This window comes from Notothenia rossii (assembly GCF_949606895.1).
Source record: "Notothenia rossii genome assembly, chromosome: 5".
Taxonomy (NCBI): domain Eukaryota; kingdom Metazoa; phylum Chordata; class Actinopteri; order Perciformes; family Nototheniidae; genus Notothenia; species Notothenia rossii.
In genome coordinates this window covers 59616675-59635189 of record NC_136903.1, presented here as the reverse complement: position 1 = coordinate 59635189, position 18515 = coordinate 59616675, and the positions used below count along the sequence as shown (strand labels likewise).

At 41.1% G+C, this 18515-nt stretch overlaps 1 long non-coding RNA gene across 2 annotated transcripts; it reads left to right on the top strand.

Annotated features, from left to right (window-relative positions):
* Nucleotides 1-14457: 14457 nt before the first annotated feature.
* On the top strand, nucleotides 14458-18515 carry LOC307040481. 2 transcript variants are annotated; one of them, XR_013808509.1, is made up of 3 exons: nucleotides 14458-14977; nucleotides 16789-16914; nucleotides 17104-18515. It is a non-coding gene; the product is annotated as an uncharacterized lncRNA (long non-coding RNA). The 2 variants fall into 2 exon arrangements; XR_013808510.1 differs by having other exon boundaries at nucleotides 16789-18515.

Below are 18515 nucleotides of genomic sequence, written 5' to 3'. Positions count from 1 at the left end.
TTTTACTCAAGTACAAGATCTGAGTACTTCTATTTTTACTCAAGTAGCCTACACGATCTGAGTAGGCTACTTCTACTTTTACTCAAGTACAAGAACTGAGTACTTCTACTTTTAATTAAGTACAAGATATATACTTACCACCTCTGTTTATAGCCTATGAAAAAAACGATTAGAAAACGAAGGCTAAAGCTAACGTTAGCAGATAGTGACAATGTATGCTAGTTAGCTAGCTCAACGATAATATTGCGACGGGGAAAAAAAACTTTTCAGTGCACATCACGCTCTGCCGCTCCGACAGGGAGCTCTACTCTGAACACCTGAACGGCCCGTTCTAACAGCTGTTCACCAGCGGTCCAGTCTGTGCCACAGTGACTCCGGACGCACAGTTAATATTAACGAACGCACCGTCGGTAATGTAGCTGCTGAAGCTAGACCATCATCGCCGAGCAGCAGAGGCTTATTATACATCATGAGCAGAGCCGACAGGCAGGAAGACTCGAGCACACAGCTCGCCAGGCGCGCCGGATTCATTTTAGAATTGGGGGGGCCAAAAAAAGTGCGTGTGTATGGCCCAATCCCAAACTACGCCCTAGACACTCCCCCTCCGTGACGGAGTGAACTCCGTGGAGTGACACATGAGGCTCCCTCCTGTCAGATGGAGGGAGTAAATACAGCGGCAAGCTTTGGGACAAACTCCCCTCTCTCCGGCAGAAACAGGAAATGCCGTAACGGCTACAACGGTTTCAAATCAGCATCTCTTTGACAAAAAATGTAAATGAATAACTCAAATAAAACTCCAAACATCTTTGATTGTGTTACTTTTTTGTAAAGCTCTTAGTTTTAAACCTGATGTTTATAAGCTTCTTAGTGTTTGCAACAGTCTGTAAATATAAACAATTTTATAATAAAATGCACACATTTACCTTTTTCTAGACTAAACACAGGTATGATTCTAAGTTAAAAAAAAAAAGAGGTTATCATGAGGTTGTTAACATCGCAATTTATCACTATCGTTTAGTGGTTTTGCAAAGAATTAACCACTCTGTTTTTGTACCATTCTGCGTTGAAGTACCTTCTCTTTGCCCAAATAATCTACTAGCGGTCTCCTTTTTTCTGATAGTTAGCTGTACAGCTTTAACCGCCTCAATGTCCATCCATCCATCCATCTTCTCCCGCTTATCCGTGGTCGGGTCGCGGAGGTAGCAGTTCCAGCAGAGAGCCCCAAACTTTCTTTTCCCTGGCCACATCAACCAGCTCTGACTGGGGGATCCCAAGGCGCTCCCAGGCCAGAGAAGAGATATAATCCCTCCATCTGGTTCTAGGTCTACCCCTTGGTCTCTTCCCAGCTGGACGTGCCTGGAACACCTCCCTAGGGAGGCTCCCAGGTGGCATCCTAACTAGGTGCCCGAACCACCTCAACTGGCTCCTTTCGACTCAATGTCCCGACAGCAAACCTCCATGCAGTTGGAACCAGCCTGTTTCGGTTCAACAACGGCGGTGGTGGGGTCGGCGGCGGTTTTGACAGTTTTTGCGGCCGCAGACTAGAGCTGCTGCTTTTGGGTTCATCTGGCTTCGCTGTTTGAAGAAGGTCCAGCCTCCGGAGATGTGGATGTCAGGGATGTGACCTTCCAGTTGTTAAATTTAAGTTTAGATTGACCGTATTTAGTTTTCTTCTGCGCTGGTTCTTCTGACATGTTTGCAAGTGTATATATTCTTTATATCTCTAGGTTAACGGCTGACACACACAGCAGAACAACGTAACAAATACAGTAAACAACGTAACAAATAAACAAATCTAAACTTTTTTATTGGTTGTAATTTACATGGATACATTTGAATGGTGTGACAATGTCCTATTTGATTGGGTTAAAATGTACATATTCTTCCTGTTATGTCTGCCTGCTTTATTTTACCTAATGCAAAGTGACCTGCTCCATCGAAATCGTTCGCATTGACCCGAAGACACATTTTGATTCCTAGCTTTCTAATGAGATCAGGATTGTTTTTGTACTCCAAATATTAAGCAAAATATGTCACATTATATAATGACTGTTACAGAGTCATCGTTTTGAGAAAAAGGCCTTTAAAGTGTTTCTCTTCTCTGGAATCCATCGATCTGATTGATTATTAGCGGAGCAAATGATCAAAAACACTACGGAGGGAAGATATTTTCCTTTGGATTACTGCACTCACGGGAAACACCGGCTGTTGTTATGCCTGTTGTGACGTTAAGTTACTCCGTTCTCCGCTTGTTATGCCGTTACAAGCTTCAAACCTGTATTTATCATCTGAATTTGCCGAAACAAGTTTAATATTCTGAAAGCCAAGACTTTGTTTATTTGAAATCAGATGAAAACGAACTGTAAAGGGCCCTGCCGTGTTATCTATGATTACTATGCCTTACATTCATAATTTCAGCGGGAGGGAGGGGGAGCGGCGCTGCGGAAGAGCAGAGTGGCCATTGAGAGGCGAGCTGTGGTCTTCCCTTTACAAGCTTAAAAAATGTGTGTAGCTAATGAGATTGAATATATATAACAATACAAAATAACAAAATATACACAGCTAGATCAGATCGCGTTTTAGATGCGACTTTAGAGTAGAGGGGAATTATTGAAACGGGATTTGTACAGTGTTCCGCGCCGCGTGTATATACGTGTGTGTTTGTGTATTTTTGCGTTAGTGTGTATTGTGTTTGTTTCCCGGGGAAAAGACTCACGAGAAACACCGGCTGTTGTTATGCCTACAGTGACGTTAAATTACTCCGTTCTCCGCTTGTAATTATGCCGTTACAAGCTTCAAAGTTGTAGGCCTATTTATCATCTGAATTTGCCGAAACAAGTTTAATGTACTGAAAGCCAAGACTTTACTTATTTGAAATCAGATAAAAACAAACTGTAACGGACCCTGCCGTGTTATCTATGATTACTATACACCTTACATTCATAATTTCAGCGGGAGGGAGGGGGAGCGGCGCTGAGGAACAGCAGAGTGGCGAGTGAGAGCTGTCATCTTCCCTTTACAAGCTTCAAACATGCCTGAAGCTAGTGAGACTGAATATAACAATCAAAAATAACAAAATGTACACAGCTAGATCAGATCGCGTTTTAGATGCGACTTTAGAGTAGAGGGGAATTATTGAAACGGGATTTGTACAGTTTTCCGCGGCATCTGCTGCTGCGAAAATGTGGGGCAGGGCTGAAAAGTGGGGGGGCCACTGGCCCCCTGGCCCCCCTGCTTCCGGCGCCCTTGCAGCTCGCGCTTCATTATAATATATAAAAAAAGCTCGCGGCCGCACATTAATCCGGGTCCCAGACCCCCTCCCATACCCCAAAATATTTTTATTGCAGATCTACATGAATCACACAAACGACCTATTTTGGATTCAAAACGGAGAATTTCGCCGAAAGGTGACAAGTTTGCATCCCTGGACAAGATAACCAAAATCCTTGAATCTACACACAGCAAATAAACTCAATTGACACAACGAGATGTAAAAAGAAGATCACACATATAGTCGATATAAAACTGGCCGCTTCAATCTGAAGAGCAACTAAAACAAAACACGGGAGTGCATCTTGTTCTTGTGAACACTAATGTTATCCACAGCATACACAGACACCACGAAGTTCTTAAGGAGAAAACTAGTTGCTAAAACAAAACACGTTAGTGTACTTTGTTAGCTAGCTGACATTAACCTTAAACATTGCACTCATATTACTCACTGAAACCTTGTAAAGCCGGTCCCGCATGCTGGCTCTTACAGAACCGCTCCCTTTCGTGTATGTAAAGCTCTCAACATGCCCAGACTTGTAGTGATTTTCACCTCGTTTTATACTTTTTCTAGAACGGGTGTACTGTATACGGGTGTGTATGCTGTGGATAACATTAGTGTTCACAAGAACAAGGTACACTCCCGTGTTTTGTTTTAGTTGCTCTTCAGATTGAAGCGGCCAGTTTTATATCGACTATATGTGTGATCTCCTTTTTACATCTCGTTGTGTCATTTGAGTTTATTTGCTGTGTGTAGATTCAAGGATTTTGGTTATCTTGTCAATTTGTTTGGTTATCTAGGCACAGCTGTGTGTGACTCCCTCTGGTACACTGGTATGTGTTTTCCTAATGTAGAGAGCATTGATTAATTCATAAACTACACACTGAGTCTAGATCCTGACCAAAAATTCTTTTTTTGTTGATCAAATGTTTTTCAAAAATGTAATACACATTTAAAAAAATTCAATGTACAATCACAACCAATACAACACAAATTACAAAAAATTCAGAAAAAACAAACAATAACAACAATCAGACAAGAGGACAAAACTATGGAAAAATAAACCCTCCCACCCCCAGATCTGGACCATCCTTGTATTGCTCATTCAATCTATTATAGCATGTTAACAAACATGGTACTTACTTTATTTGTACAGATCTACATGGGAGAGGATGGCGCGATGCAGAGCGCTGTCTGTGGTTGTGCACGGGGGATGTACAAATGCAGCCACGCTGCAACATTGGCAATATTTGCCATGTGGCAGATCAGCTCCACAGAAGTTGAGTGCCAGTGGAGGAAGCCTGGCACTTCAAAAGTAGTCCAGCCGGTGTCTCAACTCTACCAACAGCAAGAGGAGACATACAACCCACTGGCCAGAGACATCGCCACTGAGGAAGTAGACTGGTTCAGGTCTGCACTGAGGGGCGCAGCGTGGCATGGCATGGCTTTTGTCACCTGAGCCGGAGCTGCAGCCTCAACATCAGGCCATTTTCAACGTGCCGGAGCTGGTGAAGGAGCATGGGGGTCGGGGGCTTGAGGCAATTCTTGCCTCAATGCGACTGAGCAGAGACCATTAAGCTGCCATCCAGACAGCCACCGTAGGACAGCAGACAAATCCTCAGTGGCAGTTACACAGGCAGGGCAGGTTGACAGCCAGCAATTTTGGTGCTGTGCTGAGGTCGGGACTTTCATCCACTCCATGCGCGTCCCTCATGAAGAGGGTGCTTGGGGGGTACAATTTAGACAGAGTCATGGCTGTCAACTGGGGAGTTGTAAACGAGGTGTGTTTTGGCCAGTGTGTTTGGCCAGTGTGTTTGGCCTTTTAAGTGTGACACATATGTAGTGATAAATGCTTCACCTGACCACTGTTCCTAGATAAAAAAAGTTTTCTGCTTCGTCAGTCATTTTTTCCAAATAATTACCAATATTTCACAAATTCTTCATGTCAACTTAAGAGCACAGCTGTATGTTGAGTGTCAGCTTTGCTTGGTTCATCTTACTGGGGGGCAGCTACATGGATGTCGGTGCAGTCCACAATCATTTTGCAGTTGAAGGCAGAATGAATTTATTATTGACTCAGAATGAAGCACAACTTCATGTCATACAGTACATTGACTTTATTTGTAATTGTGTGAAAACATATGAGCATTGATTAGCAAGCAGGACCTGCAGGAACAGAGAACGGTGATGGATGGAGCTGGGAAGAGAGAAGAATAAAGAAAACAGATCAACTTTATTATCGGATATTAAAAATTCAATTTCAAAACAAGTTGCCGCTCCTACAGTTTTCTAGTATGTAAAGATGATTTCACATGACCTATGCAAAATATCACACTCAATACATGTGTCTCTCTGGGGGGTGCATTGTGCCTTTGATGTATATAAATAATATACCATAACCAAATACTATTATATAGTGGAAATCAGGTTGCCAGAGCAGGTCAGTCCAGTGTGCATGTTCCTCAGGGTCTCAGCAGTTACAGGTGAGGTAAAGAAAATAAAAGAGAAAAAGGTCAGTAACAACACTTTAAAGTAACAACACTGAATAATTATCTCTTTTAATAATTTTTTCTCAGTAATCACTCAACTACTGTCTTTCCAACAAACAGATTGACTCACCCTCACTGTCATCACAATGACACATGTCCAGAAGAATGTCATGCAAAGCTCCCTGCCTGCCTGCCTTCCTTCGACTCTCCCTGAACTGCTTCCTTAGCACCCGGTGGAGGGCGCAGTAGGCTACTCTTCAAATGTTTCACGAAATACTTACGATGATGACTAATCTTACTGTTTAACATTGTGGTGTACTTCATGTAATAAAATAATAACTTCATGGTAAGGCTACTAAAAATGACAAGGCTAAGTAATGTAATGCTAACTAACGTGCTCACTACTAGCTAGGTAGCTAACTTGACTATGTTCCATCCACAACATGTATATTACCTATGATATTACCTGATATGTCTGATCCAGCGACTCCTGGTCCTTTCATAAGACGGGAAGCGATAGAACGAGCAAGTGGTATGATCACTTTTGTGATTACAACATGGTACAAAGCACACAGGCATCTTATAAAAGTGAATTTATTGGAGCAATCTCTTATATTTATTGGAGGGAATAAATCAGTTATGAAATCTTCTTCGCTTTAATTACGATTCGCAACCACTTGGAGCATTATCGCCTGTGACATCACATGCGCGACCCAGAATGGGATTTGGGATTTGTAGTCTTTGTAGTCGCGTATTTTTCATAGTCTTATATTTCAACAGTTTTACGACAAAATGTGACTTTTTTGACATGGAAATGATTGTTTAAGATTGACAAACATCATATGTGTAGTTCGTGGCACAATTCAGACGGGATCAAAAAATACGTTTTCTCTCTCCATTGAATTCAATGTATAATTTTTCGCTTCCGGGGTCCCATGGACCGGAAGTAGATGGGCGTGACTTCGCCTCTCTATTGCTGTAAAAAAGTGGTCCATTGGAGTGAACGGAGATGACGTAACTCTCAGTCTGCGTAGGACGTAGTATTTCTACAAAAACGCCTCTGAAATTGTAAGATCCCTACGTTTTTTTCCACCATTCATTCCAATGGCTGGCGTCTATGTCACGTGATCTTCACATTTCTCCCTGCAGAAAAAAAAAACATGGCCAAACTTCGTTTTATTCTCGGTGTAAAATGCCTATTTTAAAGTTAGTTTGGCCATTAAAATGCGTTTTGATGTCATTTGATGCGAGAAATATGAGTTGTTATTTCAGATTATGTGTGCAGTGGATGTACATGATCTTTAGTTTGCTAGTTATTATGAAGATTACTTCAGGAAATTGTGTCTATACAACGTTTTCATTGTTACCAAGGTGGTTGCTAGGGACGCTGCTATCGATATTATTTCTGTTATGTTGTGTAAAATGGTGTTATCTTTATTGCTACCCCCTTCCCCGTCAATGTTGGTCCACAGCGCAAACGTATTAGTTTAACAAAATCCGCAATTGTGGCATAGTGTGGTGCCGAGAGATGGGAGTCGGAGGAGGGGTATCGTACAAGCTAGACTTCTATTTAGCAAAAACAGACCGGCGGAGACAGGAAGTCCGGCTCACTAAAATGTCCGTGCTGAACAATACCCTAACCCATAGATCCGTGGGTGAATAATGTTAATCACCACAATACGTTACTTTCCCCTGTGCAATTATCAATTTACTCAACAATAACACATAATTAACCTTGTGTTTATTTATTTGTTTAATTAATAAACACAAGTTGGAGTCCGTCAGGACCTAGGGTCTGAGCAGCTCATTTGCTTTACAGAATATTACACCCGGAAGTAAGTATTCTCTCCGCTTCGCTCGGCAAAGCGGTTATGGCTAGAAAGGATCCGTCTTTTGTAAAACTCTCGCGAGAGTTTAGCTGAATGTCACATGGCTGAATGTTTACGTTTGGCCGGCAGCCTTTCAGTTCGTTAACATCAGTGGGCCACAGCAACTGATGATGAGAAGCTAAACTATCTATTAATTATGTCAATTACAGGGAGTGTGGTTGTTGAAATAGGGTATTAGCGGTCTTGCTGGTGTTCAAAGAAGAATGACAACACTGTAGATCACCAACACTATGGTTTATTTTTCATTCACAGGCAAGTCAACGTTGTCGCAGTAAAAGTCCCAAGATAGCTCCTGGTGCAATAAAATGTTCCCTTGCAGTGTTTTACTATTATGTCTGATGTTTCTCTGTTAATATTGCTGCTGCATTAATGTGTATGTTGCATCATGTTACTGCTGTAGATGTGTTTCCGAGCCGCTCCGATTACAACGAGAGTTACAACGAGAACGTGACGTCATATTTACACTAGACGGATCCTTTCTAGCCATAACCCGGCAAACCCCGTGATAGTCCTCAAGCTCTGTGATTGGAGAGTGCTCCGAGGGTTACGCCGAGCGCCGAACAGCACTTTGAACGGGTCCACCCCGTCCCCCCCTCGCCCACTCCGTCCCCAGAACTACACATGCTGGCTATCGTATTTCGCAACATGTTCTCTATCTATGGCACGTCTCTACTGGGAGTTGCAGTTTTAAAAGACGTTTTCATATTTCCCATCATAAGAAGTAGCCAGTATTAAACTGTGTACATCCCTGGAGGTTTAGGGGATAGGAAACACTCCAATTTAAAACATATAATTAATAAATGGGTGAAAATTGCTTGTGCCCATAATGGGCAGCATTTAATATATACCCACATGACAGCTAAGGTCAGAAGAGCTTTATTTAACAGCTGGTCTTATGTCTGTGACCAGGGGCGTCAGCTGACCCAATACTATACAGGGGCACAACAGGGGCACAGAAAAAAAAAAAGGTTTTGCAGTTATTTCTTTGAAAAAAGCATGGGCACAGATAATTAATGCAAGCACGCGAGCAAACATTTTTTTGCACTTATTTATTATAATAAAGTGTCATAAATAAATAGTACAATCAGATTGTTATTTTCTGCATCATTAAATATCTAGCCTACCTGAACCAAACTGAATTGAATTGGCCTACTTGTGAACTTAACTGTATACAGTATCTCTAAATCACTAACTGATGAAGGCAAAAGAGGCACAATGAATCTTCATGAAATATCTGTCAGCAAACATGGACTTGAAAACTGAAAACTGAAAGAGAACCCCCCATCCTATGATGGTGTGATGGTGACTATCCTATGAGGTGTGTACATGGTCAGAGAGATGGGAGAGGTCTATGTTCATTTTTTTTAAAGTAAACTGTAACGTCTCGGTTTCAGTTTTGCAAAGCTATCAATCAATTGACAGTGGCTTAACTTGGAGAGTGCTCCTCTCTCAACAGACATGATGGCAAGATGGTGGAGTCTGTCTTGCCCCATTGTGCTTCTTAACCACGTGTGGAGGCGTCTCAGCACGCTGAATGTACGTTCACAAGTGCAGCTGGACACTGGAATGGTCAGAGATATCTGAATGACCTGTTTCAATGTTGGGAACATGACATGATCCAGCAAACTGAAAAGACATTGCATGTCAGTGATTGGAAGGCTTTCCTGCTTTCTGGCCAGATAGTTTTTAGCCACCAGCACTTCCTCTTGCTTTAGATCCACATTATAATGATCTGCCAGACCTCTGAGGTCCTCCTCACAGAGAAAGTTGCTAGATCCTGGATTACAGGCCTGAACACGTTTTAGAACTGTGCTGTTGAGAGATGAAAAACGCTGCTCCATCTCAGCAACCATCCTGTCAAGGCAAGGTAGATACACTGCGGTTCTCAACTTCTCGGCATTCCCTAGGTCACTCGCTGCCCCACAACTAGACTCGACTACATACTCCTCCATGCGTCTCTGCTTCTGCCTTTGTCTTGGTACAGCACATGACTCAGGGATTTGGTGTGTTTCGCACAAGGCCTTTGCGCGGTCATAAACCTCAGCTGCTTTGTCATCAGTGCGCATTTCTTGTAGAGTGGCGCACACAGCGCATTTGAACTCCTCAGCTTTTGCCAGGTCCACAGTTTCACTTTGTAGGTATTTGTGTAGACTTTCTGTCACAGACAAAAAAGTCTTGAACATCATCAATAGATAAACTGTGGAGAACCTTGCAAGGTTGGCATGCAGACCCACAGCCGTAGGGTTGCTGATATTGGACAGGCACGTGAGAACTGCTGGGAAATTCTCTATCATAGCGTTGATAGACCTCAGCTGGCAAGACCATCGGGTCTTGGACAGCTGTACAAGCTAAGAAGCTTGTAAGCCAAGCTGTTTCTGAGTCTCCTTAAACTTGTCATGGTTCACAAGGGAGCCAGAAAAGAATGTATAGACATTCTGCAGGAGGTCAAATAACTTCCTGGCCTCTGGTATGGCCAGACATGTGGAACAGAGCACTAAATTCAATTGATGTGCATAGCAGTGCACATAAATGGCCATGGGATGGTTCTCTCGGAACTTTGCTTGGACCCCTCCAACAGCCCCACTCATGACTGAGGCGCCATCATAAGCCTGTGCAACCACCTTCACATGGTCTATGCCATTCAACCTTAGCTGTTGTTCAATGGCAGTTGTAATGGACTCCGCGTCAAAACCCTTCAAATCTACCATAGCTAGTAAATGTTCTTGCACACTCCCCCCAGCAACATATCGGACACACACAGCTAGCTGCTCAGTGCTGCCATCTCTTGCTTCGTCAGCCATCACTGAAAACATTCCAGCCTCCTTAATGTCTTTACTGATAGCTTTTGTTATCTCCTGGGCACAGCACTGAATTACTTCATTTTGTGATGAAGGTGACAAGTATGTAGTGTGTGATGGTGCTGAATATGTGTGAAGGAAAGGGTCGAACTCTTTCAAGAGGTTCATGCATTCCAGAAAGTTCCCCTGGTTGTCGCTGGACATGCCCTCATCATGGCCACGGAATGGGATATTTTGTTTTCCCAAAAACTTGGTAACAGCCACAACCCGGCTGAGGTACTCCCGTCTCTCTTTTATTTCATGCTCACTGGCAGAATCCAAATGGTCGACAACACTGCCATGAGCCTCACTGGCTTTATAACTACACCAAGACTGCATGCTTGCCTTATGTGCTGGTGATTTCTCATGCTCTCTATAGACATCCAGAGCTTTTTTCCAATTCTGAAAGCCAGTGTTTACAAAGGTGTCATTCTTCAAATGTTTCCCAAATATTCTACAGGGAAAACAAAACGCTGCATCTTTAGCCTTGGAATATTCCAGCCATGTAAAGCTTTCAAACCAGTTGGTGTTAAATGATCGATTCTTTGCACCAAAGTTGTGCTGGGGATATTTTGACAACTTAACTTGGTTTGGGCCAGACTCCTTTCCCCCAAGATCACTTGTATGTCCCTCAAGATTGTGGACACTGCTTTTTTCTCTTGCCCCCAGTCTAATGTTCTCTGCCACTGTGGCAACTGTTTTCTCAGTCTCATCTCTGGGGTGTGATCTCTCCGGCCTGTCTGTCTCTTGTTGTCCTTCCTTCTCTCTCTGCCTTTCCCCTGCCTCAACCAGCTCAATCTCTTCTGCCCTCTGACTCTCCTGTCTGGTGCAACGTACAAAAAAATCATATGCTCAATAGTTACCTCAGATAACCATTAAAAGTTCAAATAACATTCATCACATCTATAAGTAGGGACATTTACAGTAGCTAACTACATTGTCAGCTGAGTCTCACTCTCACCTGTCAGTGTCATCTCTCAGTGTCATCCCTTCCTGTGTCCCTTCAATCTCCTCCTCTCCTCCTCTGCACTCTGCTGCACTGAGTCTTGAAACAACATGAACATATTACAGTCTAATGTCTGCATTTTCATTATCTAAATTTGTACATATGCAGATGTAAGGTTACTTGTGTATAACCTGTTTGCAGTTATTCCTAATTAAAATTAAATTAATAGCCATATCACCTCTGCTCGTGCTCATCAACATCCCTCTCTCCTTCACCTCCTCCGACACTCTGCTGCTCCTCTTTGTCTGGACAGATATGTAACTGTTAGGCTAGTGACCAGTGGTGAACTCAACTTGTGGGTTGTTACCTAAAAGTGGTTTGGGTTGCCTTGTTACCTAGCTTACCTCTCTCATTTCTCCTTGCTGCTTTATCCCTGCTCCGAGCGAATAACTTTCTGATGTCCATTTACAAGATACTAAATACTAAAATACAGAATACTATCAAATCAATCAAATCGTGAAGTGATAAATAATGGGAAACCAACACCGGAGCTAAAAGGTATGTTTCAAAAGACGGTTAGGATAACTCCATCGACTACTCACGTTCAAAGCCACATTTCTTTGAAAATGTTTCACCTCAATAATAGATTTCGTGATTTAAGATACTTGGGTTTATATATTTCTAAATCTGACACTGAAACTGTCAGTGCCTCACCAGCCACGAACCTCAGCGCATGTCACTGCTATTCACATCTCCATCCATTTAGCCTAGTCTATTATGTTTTATAAATTATTAAAAAGTGCTATTTATACAAATCACATAACATTTAACAGTGTAGCCTATACGATTAGCTTCCAGGCAAACTCATTAAAATATATAGCCTACTCCTGTGTGACCTTCACTTCTAAAACTAAGATTATGTTCATCGTAAAATTACGTTGCTTACCAGATTGACCGCAAGCTTTATTTCATGGTATCCTGAACTACCAAGGCAAAACACGCATCAACACTACGGGTTATCAGAAGGGACAAAAAACATTCGAATAAACAAATGAAAGCAGCGTGTGCTGAATAGGACGAGTCTTATGCTGTGCAAGAGAGGTTTACAGTAGCAAAATTGAGTTCGCATTGACGGCCACAATGCTTGTAAAAGACGCTCCGTGCAAAGGGGTTATAAAGTTACCAGACACACGGGCAGGCAAGTGCATAGAGTTACTAGTCCGATAGGAAAGTTACTAGACCCGGGCGTGCGGGCGTGTCGCCATTTCGAACCCTGAATAAATTAATAAATTAATTAAAAAATCAGTGACCCAGGCATACCGGGGCACCTCAGATCTACAGGGGGGCACGTGCCCCCGTGAAAAGGGTCTCGCGACGCCGATGTCTGTGACCCCTCATGTTGTTAATTGATAAGCCTGAAACATGCACTTGTCAACGTTCAGAGGCACATTTTGAAAATATGGCAGTAGCTATCGATCATCTTAAGATAAGATATACTTTATTGATCCCAAGTTGGAAACATTTGCGTTACATCACCATGTGTAACAGTTGTAAATATGCAGTGGTGTTTATTTGTAAATCATTTAGTATAATCACACAAATTCTGTGTTTCATATTTAATAAATCTGTGTTCTTTATTTATTGATTGTTCAATACCTGACAAGGCCGGAGATTAAAAACTTGGGTCGCAGGTTCCTCAACAGTGCATCACAAGACATCTATCAATATGTGTGTATACCTCCACCATTAAACTGTCATATTCTGCACATTTCTTATACTATCTACATACATCTTATATAAGAGCATAATACATATGTATAATATCAGTTAAAATAAGTGCTTCAACATAGTTAACATTGCTTGAGGTATACACAAAGTTTTTCATTCATTGCATAACTACACCGTTTGTGTATATATGTCAATAAGCCTTAGAAAATCTTGAAATCTTGAAAGGGATGTGCAAAATAGTCATTATATACAGTCTTTAATGAACTATTAGTAGAGAATAACGAGTAATGAATATACTTTATAGGGATCCTATTAATATAATAATAAATATAATGAAATTCAATAACATGCTTTAACCACCAGGTGTCCCTTTCTATCAGCTGTGCACGTTTATGGTGTAAATACAGCCTATCTACCAATTGGATCAAATGTAAAAGTCAGCCGAATTAGTGTTGATACTGTAAGGAGATGTATTGTGTGAAAATAAATGTAAGATGTTGTTTAATTGCTGATATATTTATGATCCACGTCACGTTTTCAGTGTTGGCGGCAGTTCCTAAGGTTTTTCTAGAAGTCTTCTCATCAAGGCTCTATATAATATATCAGCAATTAAACAACATCTCCGGCCTTGTCAGGTATTGAACAATCAATAAATAAAGAACACAGAATTATTAAATATAAAACACAGAATTTGTGTGATTATACTAAATGATTTACAAATAAACACCACTGCATATTTACAACTGTTACACATGCTGATGTAACGCAAATGTTTCCAACTTGGGATCAATAAAGTATATCTTATCTTAAGATGATTGATTGCAACTACCATATTTGCTAAATGTGTCTCTGAACCTTGATAAGTGCATGTTACAGGCTTATCAATTAACAAGAGGAGGGGTCACAAACATAAGACCAGCTGTTAAATAAAGCTCTTCTGACCTTAGCTGTCATGTGGGTATATATTAATGCTGCCCATTATGGGCACAAGCAATTTTCACCCATTTATTAATTTTTTATGTTTTAAATTTGAGTGTTTCCTATCCCCTAAACCTCCAGGGATGTACACAGTTTAATACTGGCAACTTCTTATTATGGGAAATATGAAAACGTCTTTTAAAACTACAACTCCCAGTAGAGACGTGCCATAGATAGATTAGAGAACCGCAGTGACGCGTCGTAAAACCCGGAAGTAAGTTAGCATTTTTAGCACTTCCGGTTCCTTCCTCAAAAAGCAATGCATTTTTTCCATAGGGTTTTGGAAAATAGCTCGAAATAAGGTCTGTGGTTCACACAAATTTAAGAGATAAATCACGTTTTGTTCTACGACATTAAATACATCAGCAGTGACCCCACTGGGGATTTTTGAAGAGTTTACGTGTCTGAAAAACGATGGTTGTTACCGAGTGGCTGAATAGGACTACAGAAATTGTCGAGGCCGTTTTACGTCATTACGCCTAACACGTAAACACTCCCGCTAAATTTGTTTTCCCCTGTGTTCTTCTTGAAAGCAAGTACCTGCATATCTTTAGTATCTGTATATCTATATCTGACCATTAGAATCTGCATTTTTGAAATTGTCGTTTTTAACACCGTAGTTTTACAAATTATAGAATAATTAATTACCAGTGTTTTCAATTTTACTCGGCAGTTCGTTTCGTTAGCTCACGTTAGCTAAAGCTAGCGCTACTAGTTAGCTACGCAATGGTTTGTTGCTTTGCTCCGGGTTGCAGCCACAGGTCTTCGCATGAAACGTGCTTGTTCTTTCGTTTCCCGGCCGATGTTTTCCAAAGGAGAGTCTGGATTTGTGTCATGAGGTAAGCTGACGTTACATTTTTGTCCATGTCACGGTGAAATCTAAATGATGGGTAGCGACTGTATCGCCGTTTTAGAGATGGAGTTGCTGAAAACACCGCAACATAAGTAAAGATAATGAATACATCCTATTAAAACCTGCGTGGCTTATATGATAAGTCTAATTAGTACAAGCAGCATAACGTTTCACCATGTAACTAAAGATTGTAGTCAGGGAAATCAGTTTGACATATTGAACTAATAACAAATCACCTCTGGCTGGCAGAGAACTCTCTGCTCCATAGCTTCTCTTGGACGTAAAATCACATGTACATTTTACATTTATATTCAATTTAATATTCCATCCCTCACATACTTTTGTATAATAACTTATATTTTGTTTTTCTTGTTATGCTGCTGCAACACAAACATTTCCCAAATTGAGATCAATACAGTAATATCTTATCTTAATTAATTAAGAAATATAACTATTATAATTAGTGTAGCAGCTGAAACCTATTTTCAATATGGATTAATCTACCATTTATTTCTTTAGTTCAATTTTCATCTATAAAAATGTCAATAGTGAAAATGTTCCCGAGACTTATCGAAGTGCAAGGTTATATCTTTAGATGTTTTGTTTTAGCCTATGTACTGTATGTCTTAATGCTCTTATATGTGACGGTGTGACTTCCATGAAACTAATATTTTATATCTTCCCAACCAGGGCCGGCCCTAGACTTTTGGGGGCCCTAAGCAAGCTTTGGCTTGGGGGCCCCCTCACTCTAGCGCGTTCTCACTACACACAACACGGAACCAACTTTTGTCTTATGATGTTAGCATAAGCACACATATTGTATAAATAAGCATATAAAAACCGTGGACCTAACGTCCTTTAAGGGGGTCCTCACCTCCTCTAGTGGGCATGCTCCCCCGGGAAGATTTTTTTTTTAATATTGAAGTTAAAAGCATCAATCTGGTGCACTTTGAGAGAAAAATTAAGAGATCTATGGATACATATCTCAACACCCATATGAAACAGAACTGTGAACAGATTTTTCTTTATGGATATCTTACAAATCACTTAAACTGTATTCTTGTTTTTTCATATAGTATTTCATAACTCTTTTTCATTTATTCTCTCTGGCTGTCCATCATATAATGTTCACATAGAAACTAGCTGTCAATAGGAATATACATTTAGATTATATGACAAAGTGTTTATTTAATATATCTGGCTAGCTATAGCTACTTGCTAACGGTTTAGCTTACCCCCGTGATTCAAAGTAACGTCAACGTAGCTGTAATTTATGCTTTGCTTACATGTTCGCATAACTTGGAAGTTTACTGACATTTACATACCTTGTTTACCTGGCTCAAGTGGTGGCTCTGGGGTTGTTGTGTGAGCCACCACTTGAGAATTGTCGTATTTTTTAAGAAAACGTTTCCTTATGTCCATCTTCAAAAACTCTGAGTCTGACTGACAGTTTATTTTAAACATTGTCACAGCTCACATGATAGGTACCTGTCAGCCAATAAGACAGATGTTTATTTCCATTCAACTCTCTGGTTGGTCTGGTGTCTTGCCTCTGTTGCATTCACTGAACACGGGAAATTACAATCCTGCCGTCCTCTCTTGTGTCATGATGAGGTTCAGGTAAAGCACGGTTAATGTATTATATTATTGACTCAATAATATAATACATTACTTTGAGAGTAGGCAATCTAGGCATATTAACACAATTAATTAAACATACTTATCACGGCGACGGTGTACTGAGATTTATTTATTTTTTAAATAAAAAATAAATTTTCTTTTTTTTTTTTTTGCTAGGGGGCCCCTTAGTGGCTGCGGGGCCCTAAGCGGCCGCTTATGTGGCTTAATGGGTCGGGCCGGCTCTGTTCCCAACAGACGAGCTGACAGGAAACCTAACACTCTAACAACCACAACATTGCAAAGGCGAGTAAATGTAAATTTAAAAAAAATCCAATTTTTTTTATTTCTTCTTCTTTCTTGCAGTGAGGTGAAGCTGACCTTGCACTTGGTGCCAGTGGTTCCTCACGCAGGCTGAATGTTTCTCCTTCCTTACTGACAAAGAAGCCTTTGATTTGCAATGCTTCACTAATTGTCATTTCCCTGGCTCCGTAGGGACACTTTACCTCCAGCACAGTGGAAGACCCTGCCAGACCATCTGGAGATGCCCCCAACAATCCTGATAGGGAGAGCCACAAATCTGACTCATGGACCTGCATCTGGGTTGCAGTGGTGAATGCCCTGACACCCTCACATTCATTCATAGTCCCCCACTGTAAAGACAAAACACCATCAAGGGCCTGTTGTTGCCCTAGCACCCTGGCAATAAAGGAAGCAGTCACACGCTTTGACCTCAGGACAGCTCCAAAGTTGCTGGCAGTCAACCTTCCTTTCCTGAACAAATGCCAGTTTGGGTTGGTTCACTGACCAGTGGTAGTCACCTGAATTGCCTTCTGTTGCTCTTCAGACAATGCCATGCTTGCCACAATTGCCTCAGTTCCCTGATGCCCAACAGATTTGATAATTTCAGGAACAGTAAGTGTTTCCAAGCTGTAGTGTTCCTCTTCTGGCTCGGGGGAGAGAAGCCAAGATATTCCTGAAAACCTGCCCCCGAGTCTGTCCCTCAGCCAGTCACGATCTTCGGAGGTGGGCTCTCTTGTGAGCGGGTTAAATTAGTTATTGGTTTCAACAGTCACATTAAAACAGTTACTAAATCAGCTTGCTATCACCTAAAGAACATATCTAGGATTAAAAGACTAATGTCACAGCAGGATTTGGAAAAAGTGTCCATGCTTTTATCTTCAGTAGACTGGACTACTGCAATGGTGTCTTTACAGGTCTCACTAAAAAATCTATTAGAAAACTGCAGCTGATTCAGAACACTGCTGCTCGAGTCCTCACTAACACTAAGAAAGAGGATCACATCACTCCTGTTCTGAAGTCTTTACTCTGGTTCCTCAGTAACACTAAGAAAGAGGATCGCATCACTCCTGTTCTGAAGTCTTTACACTGGCTTCCGGTGTGTCAAAGAATAGATTTAAAAATACTGCTGCTGTTTATAAAGCACTGAATGGTTTAGGCCCAAAATACATTTCTGACCTCCTGCTAAATTATGAACCATCCAGATCTCTCAGGTCTTCAGGGACTGGTCAGCTTTCTGTCCCCAGAGTCAGAACTAAACATGGAGAAGCACCGTTCAGTTATTATGCTCCAAATATCTGGAACAAACTCCCAGAAACCTGCAGGTCCGCTGCAACTCTTTCTACTTTTAAATCCAGGCTGAAGACTTTTCTTTTTGTCGCTGCTTTTAATTGAACTATTCATATCTTAGACTGCACTGTAATTTTTATCCATGTATTTTTTCTTTAATGTTTATTTTATTAGCTTTTCTTTTTAATGACTGATTTTAAATGCCATTTTCTTAATGTCTTTCATTTTTTGTAAAGCACTTTGAATTGCCTTGTGTTGAAAAGTGCTATATAAATAAACTTGCCTTGCCTAATAAAGATTTCATGTGACACATACAA